We start from the raw sequence: 17,026 nt of genomic DNA, 5'->3' as shown, positions 1-17,026 counted from the left end.
GGCGCGAATCGGATGTAAATTTGGATTTTTAGCGGCGTTTCTCCATCGGTTTTCCGAAAAACGCGGCCGGTGTGCAACCACCTTTACTGTGTGGGGGTCCCCGGGGGGTCCCCAGAACACCCAGAACCCCAGGTATCCTAGGGCTGGCCCGGTTCCGGCGAGTCGCTCCGCATCCGAAATGAGTTACCGTGTGGGGGTCCCCAGGGGGTTTTACTGTACTGTACTGTACTGTCACACCCGAAATCATCATATATCATGTGTGTGTGTGTGTGTGTGTGTGTGTGTGTGTGTGTGTGTGTGTGTGTGTGTGTGTGTGTGTGTGTGTGTGTGTGTGTGTGTGTGTGTGTGTGTGTGTGTGTGTGTGTGTGTGTGTGTTAGGCTGCGCAACAGTGACACTTGGTGGTGAAAACCAACCAAACGCTATTTTCATGCTCGGACACAGCCAGCCAGGGACCCAGGGACCGAGAGACAGACAGAACAGAGAGGTCAGACTGACAGACGATCCTTTTTGTTCTTGAGACTGAAAGAAGAACTTGTCGTCTAGACTCAACCATTCTTTTCATGTCTTTGGGACACAAAGAGGTGACATGAATGACTGAGTCGGGTTGTGTTCAGCTTTTTATGTCTTTGTTAATAATCTCTTGTCATTTTCATTGTGGTGGACCTTCTCAGTTCTCCTCCATTGTACAGCTTACGTCTGATAAATAAGACGCAGTGACAGTGGGACGCCCCGTGTTGACAGAGAGGGCTTATCACTGGTGCCCATGTGAAGACAGAACAAATGGATTTCCTCTGTGTGGAAATCTATGAGGAGGTTAGGTGCACTCCCAAAACATGCAATTCCAGTTTGGCCATGGATGTTGCTTTCATGATACATGGTGTATTTTTTGGTAAAAAAATAAATAAAAATAGGCCGCACCCACAAATTGTGAAGGCAATTCCAGGCAAGTATCAAAACCCTGATTGACTGTCATTGTCACATGACTAGGGATGGGTATCGTTAGGATTGTTGTGAGTCCGGTACCGATTCCGGTTCTTCATATCAATTCCGGTATCCCTATTTCGGTTCCAAAATGGTATAACTTAAATAAGAGTTGTTTAAATGTTAAATGTTTATTTAACAAAAAGCTTTACTTTATTTCCATTGATTGTGAACGAGAGACCACCACCCTGACTAAGAACCACTGTTGTGTTGGTATGGGATATGAGCTAAGATTAGTGTTTTCTATGCAATGTATCCCATGTCTATACACCACTGTTTCTCAACCGACGATTTCTCTCTAAATATAAATAAAATGCCTTTGATAAATGTATTAGCATATGTTTAAATAATACAGTATTGCAAAAGTCCATAAAATGTAAGAAGATATTTGAATTAATAGCTAATAAAATTATCAAAATTATCATTGCATGATACTAACTAATTATTATTTATTTATTTTTATTTGAGAAACACTGATCTATTTTATCCCACGGTTACCCTTTCCATTCTAAAGTGTAATGTACAATAGGCTACTGATAGAGCAGTTTAATGTACAGTAGGCTACTGATAGAGCAGTTTAATGTACAGTAGGCTACTGATAGAGCAGTTTAATGTACAGTAGGCTACTGATAGAGCAGTTTAATGTACAGTAGGCTACTGATAGAGCAGTTTAATGTACAGTAGGCTACTGATAGAGCAGACACATAATGGGCACATTTCCTAATAATGATGGCTCAATCAGGCAAGCTGGTACACTTACCCTTCTTGAGATTCTATCTCCCTTTTCCTTGGAATTTCTTAACCTCAGCCTTTCCAGCAATTCTGATAACATTGACGCACTTCCATGGAACAGTGCAGAAAAGTTTAGTGCACTGTTCCATGGAAGAAAATACTTTGCTACATTACTAAATGCATGGTCAGGGACCACATATCTTACGGACCACCTGTTGAAAACCCCTGCTTTATTTCTTTAAGCCTGAGTCAATTTAAGACATGTAATGAATAGAGTAACATCCTCTCCTTTATTCAACAGTTGATAGCATTCTAGTTTACTCTGCTTTTGTGTTGCTTCTTTCCAATGTGTCAGATAGCTTTCCGTTTGCTGTTTTTTAATTTGGCTTAATAGTCCAGCTGACTGAGGAGGCAGTTTCACTGTGACCCCTTTTCCACCGGTTGGGAACCAGTTCAGTTCAGAACCATTTTTTTGTCTGTGAGCCAGACCTCCAAAATTGGAACGTTAATTCCTATGAGTGGGCAAAACCATACCTAGATTATGTAGCTTTTTCCTACATAATGCCTAATTTGCATATTTAAATGTGCAATTTCATAAAATGTGTAAAACAATAATTCAGTGCCTTGTTATGGAAGGCATCTGGGTCACTTCCTTTTAGGTGGTTGTAGAATTTAAGTGCTCTCTTTTAGAGGGGCTCTAGCCCCTTCTATGTCCCGCTTTGAGGGTTTGTGTAAACGCAAACATTGAAAACGAAGGTGAGGACGCAAATTGTGATTGGCCAGAATGAGATGATGTATGATGTATTGTATGATGATACATCATCATACATCATCTCACGGGTGTGATTTTTGTGAAGGCTCCGATATTCAGCTATTAGTGTAGAATTTACGTCATATGTGTCTGAGCAAATCGGCAATTTTCATCCTACACAAATTCCCATTGACAATGAATGGAGAATTTATGTCATATGTGTCTGAGCAAATCGACATGATGTACTATGATAAGAGTGCCCCTCACTTCACACGGGTGTGATTTTTGAGGGGCGCTAGCCCCTCCAATATTCAGCTATTAGTGTAGATTTTCATCTTACACAAACATTAAATTTCCATTGACAATGAATGGAGAATTTACGTCATATGTGGACGAGCAAATCGGCTATTTGAGTTTGCTGTTTACACAAATCCCGCTGTAATTATTTGGGTAATATTTGTCTCCACTTTTGTGGAGTGGCGTTATCAGCCCTTGATTCCATGTGCTGGGGAAAGTCCCAGAGCTGAGCACAATATTTAGGAGTTTTAATATGGCCAGTTGGAATTTGAGGTCTGTGAATTTCATTTAATTTAGAATACCATCCGCCCCACTGTCTTGTAGTTCTTTTAGGGTGATCTGGGAACCTCAATACAAAGAATCTGAATACAAATACAATATAATACAAATACATATAGCCTACATGTGGGGGTCCTTGACATTAAAAAGTTTGATATACTGATTAATAATAAACAAATAAAGCCTACATGTGATGTGAGTGAGTAGCCGACTAAGCAGGAGGGGGAGGGGCTGAGCCTGAGTTGTTCCAGTCTCCACCATCAAAGAGGCAACGTGTGTGCGTGTGTCGTGCGTGCGTGTGTTGGAGGAGGAGGAGAAGGAGGAGGGGCTTTTTTAAGTTGTACACCCCAAAGCGCTCAAACATTTAGTAGTAGCAGAAGCAAGAGAAAGCACACGTATACACACACAAGCGCACACACATAAGAAAAACACGCACACGCGTTGTGATGGTGGACGGGCAGACAAGGTGAATTCATTGCATGGAAAAGGAATACTGCGGGTTTGTGGATTTAAAGCCATTTATGGACGGCACAGCAGCAGCGATGCACATGCAGCTGAACTGAAACGGCTTTATTTATTTCACCCTGGAGATAGATGTCTTTTCTTTTCTTCCCAGTGTTTGGACCACGGTAACTCGGTAAGGCAGCAGTTTGCTTTTTTGTTTTTCATTGCGCCCTTTCGTTTGCTTTCAAATGGCATTTAGATGGATTAAGTTTGTGCCGCATTTGACTATAGTTTGTGAATGTGCCATGTAGTTAATACGGACGGTGATGTTCCCTCAGCCCCCACAGTGACAGGCATGTGGGATGGGTCTCGTGTTCGTTTGGGAACATAGGTATGGCTACCCAGTTCTTCTCTAACTAAATTACATTTAAATAACAACGTGGAATGCCTGTTGTGTTTGTCAGTGGAGTGTGGAACAGTGGAAGTATTAATAGAACCATTGGAACAGCAAATACAAGTTCAGCTTTATATCTGTTGTGATGAACTGCATTGATATACCCGGGTAGGCTAGATTTGTTGGACGTCAGTAGCCTACTAAAATACGTCTCGCCTATATCACTGCATCACATTGTGAAGGTAGAGAACAGAACCAGATGGAATGGATGTCTACTGTTTACATTTTTGATCTGCTCTGACCAGGGGGATCATCCGTGTAAAGCAGCGGTGAACTGTTAAATTACTTTTACTACTTGATTTGGTCCACTGACTATAGGCTACTTGAGCACATTTGTAGTATTTCGTTTTTGTTTTGGAAACTTAGGCATATGACTTTCACTGCACTACATTTCAGTGATATTGTAGGCTACTTTTGTCTCATCTGTCCTGGAACAGTTACAGTGAATAAAACGTGTACGAATGAATTAACCATTATCTTTATTATATCTAACTTATGTGAGCTTGTAGATCTGTTATTTTCACAATACAAAAAGTCAGAATTTTGTTTAGATTTTAGTTTTTAACTTCTTGTAAATCTCAATACAGCAATGCAGTGATATAAAAAAAACAAGAACAAAATCAGACCCGTCTGAACTGAGTGATGCTGTACTACTAGTGTATACAAGCCCTCCTCCCTGGCGCGCGTGCGTGCGTGTGTTTGTGTTCGTGTGATCTCGGGCACCGTTAACCCGTCCGATGCCAAACTTTGCACACACTCCCTGGATGCCAAAAATTAACCTCTGCCCCAAATTTTCCAGAACGGCCTGTTATAGCGCCACCATGAGGCAGCTTTTTACCTATAACTGCACCGATCTGTGTGAATTTGTGAAACATTACATGCACACTCCCTAGAAGCCAAGGACAAACCTTGGATTAGACCTGCATTATTCACATCTGCCATAGTGCCATCAGGAGGCTGACTTTTGTAAAACATTTTTTTTGTTAGCTACTCCTCCAGATTCTGTCCAAACTCCAGCAAATTGTTTCACAGTATCTCTATAGTCCTGTGCTCAAGACTGTTCTGTCCGATATTTCATATTCTATATTCCATCCTAATTGGCTAACATTGGCTTTCAAAGTTTGCAGGATTGGCCCGTTTTGAACAAAAAGCCTCAAATCATGAACGCAGCGTGCAAGACAGAGTTCAAAGTTGAGTGAAACTTGCGCTATATGGATAGAAATGGGTCAACAATACAAATTACGCTAGTTTTGTGGATTAATTTATTTTTAATGCAAGGCCTGCAGACCCCCACCAACTGACCGGAACTATCTACTTAATATTAACCAAAACAAGACCAGAACTCCCACCACGGGACTCGGGCAATCAATTAATACCTTTGCAACCACTATATTTATGGCAAGTATTTATGAATGGAAAGTATTTCCTACTTCCTACAGCTTTATGTCCAAAAATCTGAACTAACCCTTTAACTCAAGTATAATTTTTCATCTCACACAATTTTGACTCAAGTAGCCGAAGAGTCGTGCTTTGTCCACCAATGCTTTAAAGCGCTATAAATGACTTGATTGTGTGGTGATTATTATTTGTTATTTTTGTCCTAAAGCAACATGGGCAAAGTTATTGCTGCTAACCATTTAGTGTTTATAAAACTCAGTGACTGCAGCGAGCAGGCTGTGTGGTGCGGAGTGCGGACGCATGATTTCAATGAAAAACGTTGTTCCTAACTTCTCCCTTCTTGTGTCAAATGACGATGACACTTGTGTTAGTTCCACTAACATTCTTGTCATTCTTGTCATATCTCCTGGTGTTGCGTTGAATTGTGCCTCAGTATTAATGTATTATTCATGCAGGGCTCAATAACTGAAGTTGAAAAGCTTAACTTACTGTACATGGAAACATCAGCAGCATTTGGCATGCAATAAACCGACATCGCATGCACACACGTCACACACACACACACACACACACACACACACACACACTTACACACACTTTTTCAAGCTCAGTTCACGGATGTCAAACAATGCGAACTAGAATGTGCTGGAAACAAGCTTCAGAGATACAGTATCTCTTAACAGGCTATCATTGGTGTTTTTCTATCCCTCTTTTGACTGATTCATATGTTAACAATTTCTTCAGATAAAGCATGTTGGCCTGGGGTCTCCTCTCTAACACACACACACGTGCGCACGCACCAACGCCCACCCAAAACAAACACACTCCACCTTGAAACGCCACACCCACTTTAACAACTGAGTCCTGGTCAGTGTGGGGGAGGGGCTGGGGGTGGTCCCTCATAACCCCCAGAATGTTATTATAGTCACTGGTGGGAAGCAACTAAGTACTTTTACTCAAGTAGTAAAAATGTGAGGGACCTTTATCCTTCTCCAGTCTCCACTACACCTCGGAGGCAAATATTGTACTTTTTACTCCACTACAACTATTTGCAAACTTAAATTATTAATAGTTGAATTTAGATTATGATTGCAAAACATACTGGTGGTATAGCTCATGTGTGTATTTAGACAGCGGGCAAAAGAAGGGGAAAAAAATGTGATGGGAATGAAGTGAACTGCAGGGTCTTCAGAGGCCCAGAGGCCCTTTGTCGTTCCTTCCCCTCCACTGGGAAAACTGTCCTCTCTGCACCCAGGAGGACCCTTTGGACAATGTTTTCCCAAACCAAACGTTTTCATTACAAAGATCCTTGGACACGGAACACCTTAACTCTGAGAGTGTACAAATGTAACCAAACAGACCACTGACTTATTTAGCTGGAACCTGGAACCCCCCTCAATGACTACTGGGGGTCCTCGGAGCCCACGTTGAGAACCACTGCTTTATGAGGCCAGATTAGACCCTTTTATGAAGCCAGACTGTACCCTTTAGGGGGCCAGATTGTACCCTTTTAGCTCACGGCACGCATGGCCACGGGGACACCATGAACTGTTATGTAAATGCTTTGCCACCAGCACATCATCATCGGTTTAACTTCTCATGCTCTAGCTTAATTATGTGGTCACTGACGTGCAGAAACCTTGTATCTCCACATTTCACTTTCTGTATTCATAAATTAATGCTGTACTTAATGCTGTAGCAAACCGCTCATCTACAAGCCTGGAACGCGTTGAAAAAGTGGGCTGTGGGTTTTATAAATATTGAACCAACTAAAAGTATTTTCCCATTTCCAGAAAAGTAATGGTTTTGTACATACAAGGTTTCCACCTCAGAGCGACGATGTGAAAATGTAAGGTTTGCCAATGTTTTCCATATAATGATGTGGAAAACTTCTTAAAGATTTTTAGCCCTCATTAAGTCTTCACACATAAACATATGTGAAGGGTGTAAACATCATCCCACATCACAGTTTTCTCTGAGATTTTCTGGAGTATAATTTGACCAGAGCAGCAGCGTTTCTTCCAAGAATCCTCTATCAGTGCAGATGTAACATGTCACACCTCACAGTGACACATGCCGGCTGAACAGTTAAGGCATACCATGCAACTTTGCCCTGTGTGTTTTTTTTGAGTGGTGCAACCACTCCAACGAACAGCAATGTCCGTTTGTGTGTGACTATGTGTGTGACCAGTACCAATGAGTAACAAAAGTGGCGCTGTTGTGCCAGAAACGGAGAGAGAGAGATAGTGCTGCATGTTGCCTGCTAATGAGAGAGAGAGGGGGGGGGGGATTTGCACCACTCAGTTCACACGGGTGTGATTTTTTACCAATCATTTACCTTTTATACCAGCGAGGACATTTTTGGGCTACAAACAAAGTTAAAACAAAAAACAGTGAGAGGACATGGTAAATACCAGCACACTATTCCAGTGATGATGACTGCTGGTATAGGGAAATGGTGGTTAAAACAAATATTTATTGTTTTGTTAAGTAAACACAGGGCAATCTTACATACTATAGTACCTTTTCATGATAACGTTTATTTGTTTTCATTGGCTGTCTCTGTGTTTGCACCCATTGCTTTTGTCTGGGGCAGAGGTAGAGCAGCGGCGTGTGAATCGGACGTTCCTGGTTCAATACCCCGTCTGGGTTAAAGTCTGCTCCTGATGAGCTGCTTGGTGCCTTCCCTTGCATCGTTGCCTCTGCCGTCAGTGTATGAATGTGTGTGAACTGTGAATGTAAACGGAGAAAGTCACTATATAAATGCATTATGCCAGCATGACTCTGGAGTGGTGTAGAAAGACTGGTACTTGCCTGCGGGGCTTTAGAAACAACAGTACTGGGGTGGTGGAATACGCTTGCTTTGGCAATGTAAATGTGTGTTTTCTCATGCCAAAGCCCCATTGAATTGAATACAGCAGGTAAAGTACTTTTGGCTCTATGCTAATGAAAGGCATTGATGTTCGTCTAATCTGACCTCTATCTGTGTCCCTGCTGCTCACCAGTGGTTCCCTGTTGGTTTGAAGGAAGGACCATGTGCATTGACTTCTGTCTGTCTTTGGCTGATAGGATGAAGGTCTGGGCGATATGACTTCAAATCAATATCACCATTATGTCAAACGTTTGCCTCGATTACGATGAATGACTTTTTTTATAGTGAAAATGGCTGATCTAGATTAGGAGATGGACATAGAGAGGGTATGCGTGTGACATCATCCTACCCGGAAGTTATGCGAGAACGCCTACTGAGTGGCAAAACTACTTTTTGGCCTTGACAGCCCAAACATCCAAACGGAGAAGTCCTGTCTGATTGCATTAAATGACGTTAAACTCACTTTGCCACTCACTTTATGCACGCGCTCATTGCGCTGCATAACCTCTATTGGGAACGCATGGCGTCCAGTTATGCAATGCCGGTTGTATCTGAGCAGTGAGCACCCGTTGCCCATTGTATCTGTTTTACACATTCACATGAGAACACCTGTTGTAGACCTGTTGTCGTAGTAGTTGTAGTACTTAATACAGTATTCATTATGAGGTCATATTGATATGGATATTATTTGCGTATGTGGACGTGCATCAGACCAGGCGATACACACATGCACCGAGTTTGAAGTTGATCCGTCTGATGGTTCTTGAGATATGAGAAGGACAGCTACACCGGTACACCCTGCCAGGGCTTAAAGTTCTCAGTCCTGGGGACTGATTTCAGTCATGAGGATCTCATAGGGGTCATTTAATGAGATCAGTGCAGATTTGCAAAACAACATTTTCAGTCTTGGGATTGTTTTTGGCTTTAAGCCCTGCACCCACCCTGCACATGCACACGTGAGAGATTTCACACATTTATAGTTGGATATTATGTAATGTGTCCCCTGTCCAATATGAAATCTCAGATGATAAACAAATGTACTCTCAATTTCCCCTCTCTTGTTTTGAAAGAAACAACAAGGGAAAAGAATACATGCGCACACAGTGAGAGATAGAGCCAGGGGTCTAGTAGACCTAAATGAAAACCAGACATGTTGCATTTCTGGAATGTTTTTCCTTGTGAATCTGCTGATACGCACATCTGATATTTCAGTTTCAGTGATATGAAAGTCTAGATTGTGTTTTGTGGCCCCTGGCTTTTTGGACATCGTGTATTAGGACAGGAAATAAAGAAATGTATACGATATCTAAACAAAGCTGTAGTACGTTGTTGCTGTCGGCCAGAAGCCTCATATCTCCATATGTCAACTTTTGGTGTTTTTTGTAAATGAATGCCCTACTTCGTCGTATGATAGTTTCACACAAAGGTAGCAAAAATAGCAGATCTACAAGCTCACGACAATTAAAGTGTGTAAGTTTTATTTTAAACCAATGGAAAGTATGAACAAGATCTTGTGACTAAATATTACCTGGATCCATTGGAACATTAGTGAAGTATTAGTGAACAAAAAAAAACTATTTTCACTGGTTAGGGTCCTGGGCAAACTTTCTCTTTTGGGTCTTCTTTAGCTAAAAAGTGGTCTAGTTTGCACCCTTGCATGCTAAGCTGTCTGTCATTTCCATTAAGCCCCCAGCAGCATGTCCAGAAGGAGGCGACTGTTGACATGTTTATTACATATTTATTACATGTCTTATTGTCTCTAACAAAGACACAGCCTGAGTCTCCCATCTGTACAAAAACACTGGAGGCCCTGCACTTTGTTCCTTTTGAAGTAGACACCAGTTTGAGTGCAAACAAACACCCCTCCACACACACAACCCCACACAGCTCCAACACAGTGTCACGTTTCCCCTCGGGATAATATAATAGGTAATGTGAAGAGTTCTGTGGTTGCTGTTTTTATTTATAGCTGGGTTCATTGAAATTAATTTGGTAACTTCATCACATTGTACCTAATATTGGTGGAGTGCTCAGGTATTTTAGTGAGTAAGCAATGCCACAATGTAGAAATACTCAAGGTCAAATTCAAAATGCCAAAACCTTTTCAGAAATGGCAGATACAAGCTCACAACACATCGCAGTATTTGTACTTGCATGACATTGCTTACATACAGTACAACATTTTTGAGTGGTGCCCGTGCAACCACTCCAAGGAACAGCAATGTGACTGTCCGTGTTCATGTTTGTGTGTGACTATGAGTACCAATTAGTACCAAAAGTGGCGCTGTTGTGCCAGAAACAGAGAGAGAGATAGTGCTGCACTGTTGCCTGGGGGATTTGCACCACTCAGTTCACACGGGTGTGATTTCTTTTCTACCACTGGTAACAACTAGGGTTGTGATCCTGAACTGGATCCAACATTGAGGAAGCAGAATAACATTTGGAACTGTTTCCGGAACCAGTTTTGTCACACTGCCAAGAGCTGGTATGTGGACTTCCATTACAATACTAGTGGTTCTCAAACTTTAATTTCAAGGACCACCATAACTTTTGAGAGGGTACAAATGGAACAGATGGATTTGGTTTCATTTGTACACTCTCAGGGTTACAGACTTCTACTGGTCCATTTGGAACCACCTAGGAATCGTTAAATGGGTCCATTAAGGGATTGGACCGTTTAAAAGGGAATCGTTAAGGAACCGGAATCGTTAAAATCCTAGAAGATCCCAACCCTATAGTAACGACGTCACATTGTATCTGAACACGTTGATGAACTTGCAGTGAACAGTTGTGTTGGAGGTGAAGCGAGGGCCACAGTAACCCGAACACAGTCATCTGATACGACCCCCACCTCTTAATCCCTCTCGCCCTGCTTGTCTTGTCGCGTAAAGAAATGAGTCCTCAAAACGCGTTAAGCTTGTAGGGATTAATTGTGCTGCCACAACGCCCATGTATAATTCATGAGAAGAATTTAGCCCACTTGTGGCGGGCCAAGACTTGGGGTTTCAACGGCGTAATTAGACTAACGGTGATGCTGGCGTGCAGTGATTCCCACCTCATGAAGGCCACCATTGTTGCGATTACGTGTCGGTTCTCAGATGTCGCGTTGTTTACTGCACAGAGTAGACTGGAGATGAGTGGGATGTTGGCACACATCACGACCGTTGACTATTTCTAGGAATTAGAAAGTCATGACGGTAACCATATATTACAATTGTTTTGAGTCTTTACTTGAGACTGTTTTATTTATTTTTTATTATATTATTTATTTTTGTTTTATGAATTTAACTCCAGTTCATTGCAAAGACAAATATTGTACTTTCGACTCCACTATAGTTCTAGGAAGGGAGTCCCCTGGGAGGCTGGGACCCAGACGTACATAACTCTATAAAAAAAAAAACTGTCGGGCAGAATCCTTGTACCTCGGACCTCCATATTTAAACTTTTCATATTCTTTTGTAAATGAATGCCATACTTCGTGATACTACAGTGCCGCATATAGGTCGCAAAAATAGCCGATCTACAAGCTCACAACGCCTTGCAATGCAATGTGTTGTGAGCTTGTAGATCTGAAATGTTTGCAATGTTGTTGAAGTGAAAGTGGTTAAATGTGTCTGGGTTTTATAAATATCGAACCAATGAAAAGTAAGAGCTTGCAACTATATATAATAGCTACATTGGATCCATTGGAACGTAGGAGGTTCTTTTTTCCATTTCCTGAAAAGTAACAGTTTGGGGCATATGAGGGTTCCTCCCGATGGCGACGATTTGAAACAATGTTTGGCTCTAATCATGAGGATTTTCCAGTTGATAAATGCACATCTTTATTCCAAAATGAGCCATTGGGTTAATAGCCCTGTGTGCTGCTCCCTGACCCGTGAAAAACAATACCGGATTAGTGCCATCTTTTTGTCCACTGAGGTTTGTTCCGTCTTTTTCAATTTGTCGCTGTCGGGTGGAAACCCTGTATGTCCAAAAATTAAGCTTTTCAGAAAATGGAAAAAATAACCTATGGATCCATTGTCATTATTATTTAGGCTTAACATAATTTTACTCCATTTTCTCCCAATTTAGTTGTCATGCCAATTCATTCTTCTCAGTTGCTTGGCACCGCTGTTGTAGCCTACTGGCTCATCTGTCAGTGAGGAGCCCCCACCGGGAGGACACAGCAATTCCATCCTACACACTCACGGTAACAGGATATGCCTCAGCCTGTAGGAGTAAGTGTAGTGACAAATCTCCCTCCCCTGAACACTGTTCAGTGTTCATATGTCGGAACCTTCCCTAAAACATCCGAGACAACACTCCACACGTCCCAGACTCTTCTCCCTCCCCAAATGCAGTCAGAACTGCAGATTCACTCCCAATTTTCTGCCGTAATCTGTAGACTCACCATGTCCGACTCCAGTCACTTCATCTTCAGACTCCTTAGCCTGTCGCACTTGACCTTCACGAACATGCAGTCTCATGCAAAGGTTAAAATGTCATTTAGATAGCATGTTATTTAGATAGATGCTATACGTTCTAGATCTGTTTACCTGTCATCCAATAGTTTCAATGTGCAGAATATAATGTTTTTGATATTATATTATTTAGACTGATGCTGAGGCACTAGCTGTCTCTGCCTCTGCATTTGATTTATGTGTTTACCAAATTACCTTGCTTACTGTAATCTCTCTAGATAAAGACTATCGGCCAAGCCGTTATGAGTGCCCCTAGACTCCACGATGGTGGACAACTTAGTACTCATTATTGACGCTCTGTGAGCTTTCCAAGAAACGATTCCCCACTGTTCGTCACCAGCCTTGAATAATTCGAGGCAAAGGCGGCGACCCCGTCTCTCTTTATAAGCACTCATCTCCTCTCCTAGTAGTTGAGCTTCACTCACTCTTATCTGTTTGAAATGACATTTTGATCCTGACTGCATTAGTACGTACACCACAGGAAAAAGCATCCACCCATGAATCTTCAACCGCTTATCCGTAGTCTGGTCACGGGGGCAACGGCTCCACCAGAGTGCTCCAGACTTCCCTCTCCAGAGCAACATTAGTGACTTCCTCCTGGGGGATCCCGAGACGTTCCAAGGCCAGTGAGTCGATGTGTCTACAACTGTGCCTTGGTCTGCCCCGGGGTCTCCTCCCAGTGGGACGTGCCTCGAGGACCTCCCTAGGGAGATGCCCGAGAGGCATCCTAACCAGAAGCCCGAACCACCTAAGCTGGCTCCTTTCCAGGCGAAGAAGCAGCGATGCTGAACACACTCTATGTTGCTCTATGGGGCGCAGTGATACTGAACACACACAAAAATTGTTCCATGTGACAGAGAGGTCAAATTTGAACGAAAATTGCACTATATAGTACAAATAGGTCAACAATACAAATGGTGCTATAGTTTTGTAGATTGATTTATTTTTAATGCGTGGCCCCCAGTGCCCCTCGGAACTACTTGATATTCCCCAAAACCAGACCAGAACTCCCACCACGGGACTCAAAAGGCAATCAATTAATACCTTCCAACCACTATATTAATGGTATATTTGTAAGTATTTCATATAGCTTTATGTCCAAAAATCCGAACTAACCCTTTATTAACCTGTGGGCCACTTTAAGTGAAGGTGGGGGCCGCACGCCCCCCAGGCCACCAGTTGCCCATGTATGATTTAGACGTATATACCTTTTGTAACATTTCGCTTATAATGACATCTCTAAAATAGGAACACCAGGTTGAAAGTTTGCTGTTTTATAAATATTGAACAAATGGAAAGTATTAACAAGATCTTAAGATTAAATGACAATTAATATACATACATTTGGATCCATTGGGACAGGCTTTTTTTCTCCTTTAAAAAAAAGAAAGGAACAGTTTTGGACATACAAGGTTTTCACCCGACAGCGACAATATGATAATGCAACCCAATTGGAGCACATGGTTTACCCTTCATATTTGCATATATAAAGAAACGTTGACAAATGGATGATTGAATCCTGAGATAGTGACGTTATGTTTTCCAATGTGGATCTCTGTGTAGTGACTGAACAGATTGACGAACTGAATGAACCCATTAAGAGGCTGATTCCACAAAATGTCTTCTAAATCCTAACAGTTTTCTGAAAGCTTATGTTGTTATATCAGTGGTGCTCAAACCTTTTCATTTCTAGAAACCCCAAAATGTATTTGGTTAAAATGTATTTGGCCCCCATCTCAAAATATTTTGTTCTAGGGATGAGTTAAAAATCTTCACTTTAAAAGTGTGTGTGTGTGTGTGTGTGTGTGTGTGTGTGTGTGTGTGTGTGTGTGTGTGTGTGTGTGTGTGTGTGTGTGTGTGTGTGTGTGTGTGTGTGTGTGTGTGTGTGTGTGTGTGTGTGTGTGTGTGTGTGTGTGTGTGTGTGTGTGTGTGTGTGTGTGTGTGTGTGTGTGTGTGTGTGTGTGTGTGTGTGTGTGTGTGTGTGTGTGTGTGTGTGCACAAAGTGCCCTTTTTTCACTTGAGCACCTGCCCCTCTAAATGTCTGCACGCCACTGTGTGTGCACGCGTATCACGCGTTTGTGGGGTTGTAGATGTGATATATTTGACATTTTTCACCTATATAAAGACATGACGCCCAACGTAGGGAGGCCAGGTTGAAAGTGTTTAACCCATTTTGACCTGAGATCAGATTCTATAATGTCTTCTACATCCTGACAGTTTTCTGAAAAAGCTATGTTTCTATGTCAGTCGTTCTTCGATTTTTCAAAAATAGCAGACCTACAAGCTCGTAGCGCGCCACTCGGTGGCGCGCTATGAGCTTGTAGATCTGCTATTTTTCAATAGCTAAAGCATAACATAATCCTAACACCAAAAGGTGTTCCCGCCCAAAATAGGTTAAAGCAATTCAAATGATTCAAAGATGCTGATATACAGTATTCATTTGAGTGCAGAAGCGAGGGACACAACACGGCAGGATCCATTCCAGCCACTGCTGATCAATGCTTACAGGATGCTATGAATAATGAATAAGAGCTCACTAGCTTCATATCATCTCTGTGGTATATCACACACCTGCACATCAATAATGCACTCATGACGGGTCCCCTGGGAGCCAACTATCATCCAAAGAGTTGAGGAATAACACGTCACTTGTGGTGATGTCTCTGGGAACTGTCTTTTGATGATTTCCCCAAGCAATTTTTTTTTCTTTTTTTCCTTCTTGTTGCTGTTTTAGTGTGGCGTGATGTGACTCCTAGAGGCTGGGCTACAATGTTTCCCAAACATAGGGTGTTTTATAGATCGCGAGTACATATCCCGTATAACCTCCCTAAAATAGTTAAACAATTTTCCCACAAACTTTTAAAAATGGTGAAAATGGCGATTTGATACACGTTGATTTGATTTAACCCATTCTGGGCGGGAACCCCTTTTGGGTTCTGTACAGTACAGTATTTCAAAAATGTAAAATCTTTGATGCTGCTATATAAATATTTGAAGTTTTTCAGAAACCTTAGGTCAGGATTTAGAGGTGTTTTTAGAATCGGCCTCAGGCCTAAATGGGTTAAAACATGATAGCCAATCTACAAGCTCGCAACACGACTCGTTGTGACAGACAGACATATTGATCAAAACGATATATTGGTCTGGCTCTACCACACTGTACACAAAGTTGTCCAATGCATTTACTCATCCTAACGATTAGGATCAGGACTTTGGTGTTTTCTGTCTCTTCTTCCCATCAGTTTTGTGTTGCTCATAGTCTCAATGATTAATTGATGTAGAATGCAGTTACTCTCGTCCAAGTCATAATGGTGATTGTGTGTCAGCCACTTAGCATCATCAAAGCTAACGTTTTGTTAACCTGGAAGTGGAGTATGTTCAATGACTGGGCCCTAGAGTACCACAGACGAAAAACAGTCTTAAGTCCACATTTCATTCTGACCCCTCCACGAAAAGGCCTCGTTGTCCTGACCCCTTATCTATCATTTATACATTATGGATAAATAGTGTGGACTTAGACTGTTTTTCGTCTGTGGCATTCATTGTTAACGACGCATGTTTTCAAACTCACCATTTCCCTCCAGGGAGGCAGTGGTAGAAGAAGTGCTCACATGTACTTAACTAAAAGTAGCAATAACACAATGTAGACATATACACTGTTACAATAAAAGTCCTGTATTCAAAACCTTTCCAAAACACATTATTCCGCAAGTCAGATTTTCTACTTGAAGCTCAAATAGCCAACGTTTACTCGTTAAACCCATTTTGAGCGGGAACCCCTTTTGGTGGTTACATACATTATGTTATAATTTAGCTATTGAAAAATAGCAGATCTACAAGCTCATAGCGCGGCACCGAGTGCCGCGCTATGAGCTTGTAGGTCTGCTATTTTTGAAAAATCGTTAAAATGTGCCTCAAATCTTTCCGAAAATTGTCATGATTTAGAAAACATTTTTTTTAAATTTCGACGTCAGGCCTGAATGGGTTAAGACCTGAGGCTGATTCTTCACATTCCGTCTAAAACAGTTGTTCTCATATCCTGACATGGCCTGACTAATATCACTGCGTAGATATTAGTCTGGAACTTCCGCGTGGAAGATGTATTTTTAAAGAGCGGTTACAAACAGATTAACGTCACAGCAAAGAAGTCTCACTTTGAAATTCACCCACAACTCTGGGGTGAGCGAAATGTAATTCAAACTGAGGAGTGCCAGACCAATCTGCCCAGGGAATTTGTTTTCCCTGTCGTCTGGTTTCCAGGCTATAGTTCTCACACTTTTTTTTCACAAGTTTAAAAAAGAATCACACCCGTGTGAACTGAGTGGTGCAAGGTCTTATATAGCCTGATCAGCTG

The 17,026-nt window shown here is 41.8% G+C and overlaps 1 protein-coding gene across 2 annotated transcripts in view; it reads left to right on the top strand.

The window, feature by feature from the left end:
• Positions 1-3,426: 3,426 nt before the first annotated feature.
• LOC306920764 (semaphorin-4B-like) overlaps positions 3,427-17,026 on the top strand; it is an 86,420-nt gene continuing 72,820 nt past the window's right edge. Inside the window, exon 1 of one of the 2 annotated variants that reach the window (XM_079497630.1) lies at positions 3,427-3,678. The gene's annotated coding sequence lies outside the window, so the exon portion shown is untranslated. The remainder of the gene's footprint in view (positions 3,679-17,026) is intronic. The other variant, XM_079497631.1, reaches the window with a different exon arrangement.

This window comes from Electrona antarctica (assembly GCF_951216825.1).
Source record: "Electrona antarctica genome assembly, chromosome: 3".
NCBI lineage: Eukaryota > Metazoa > Chordata > Actinopteri > Myctophiformes > Myctophidae > Electrona > Electrona antarctica.
The sequence above is the reverse complement of the archived record's forward strand: the minus strand, read 5'-3'. Positions and strand labels throughout refer to the sequence as shown.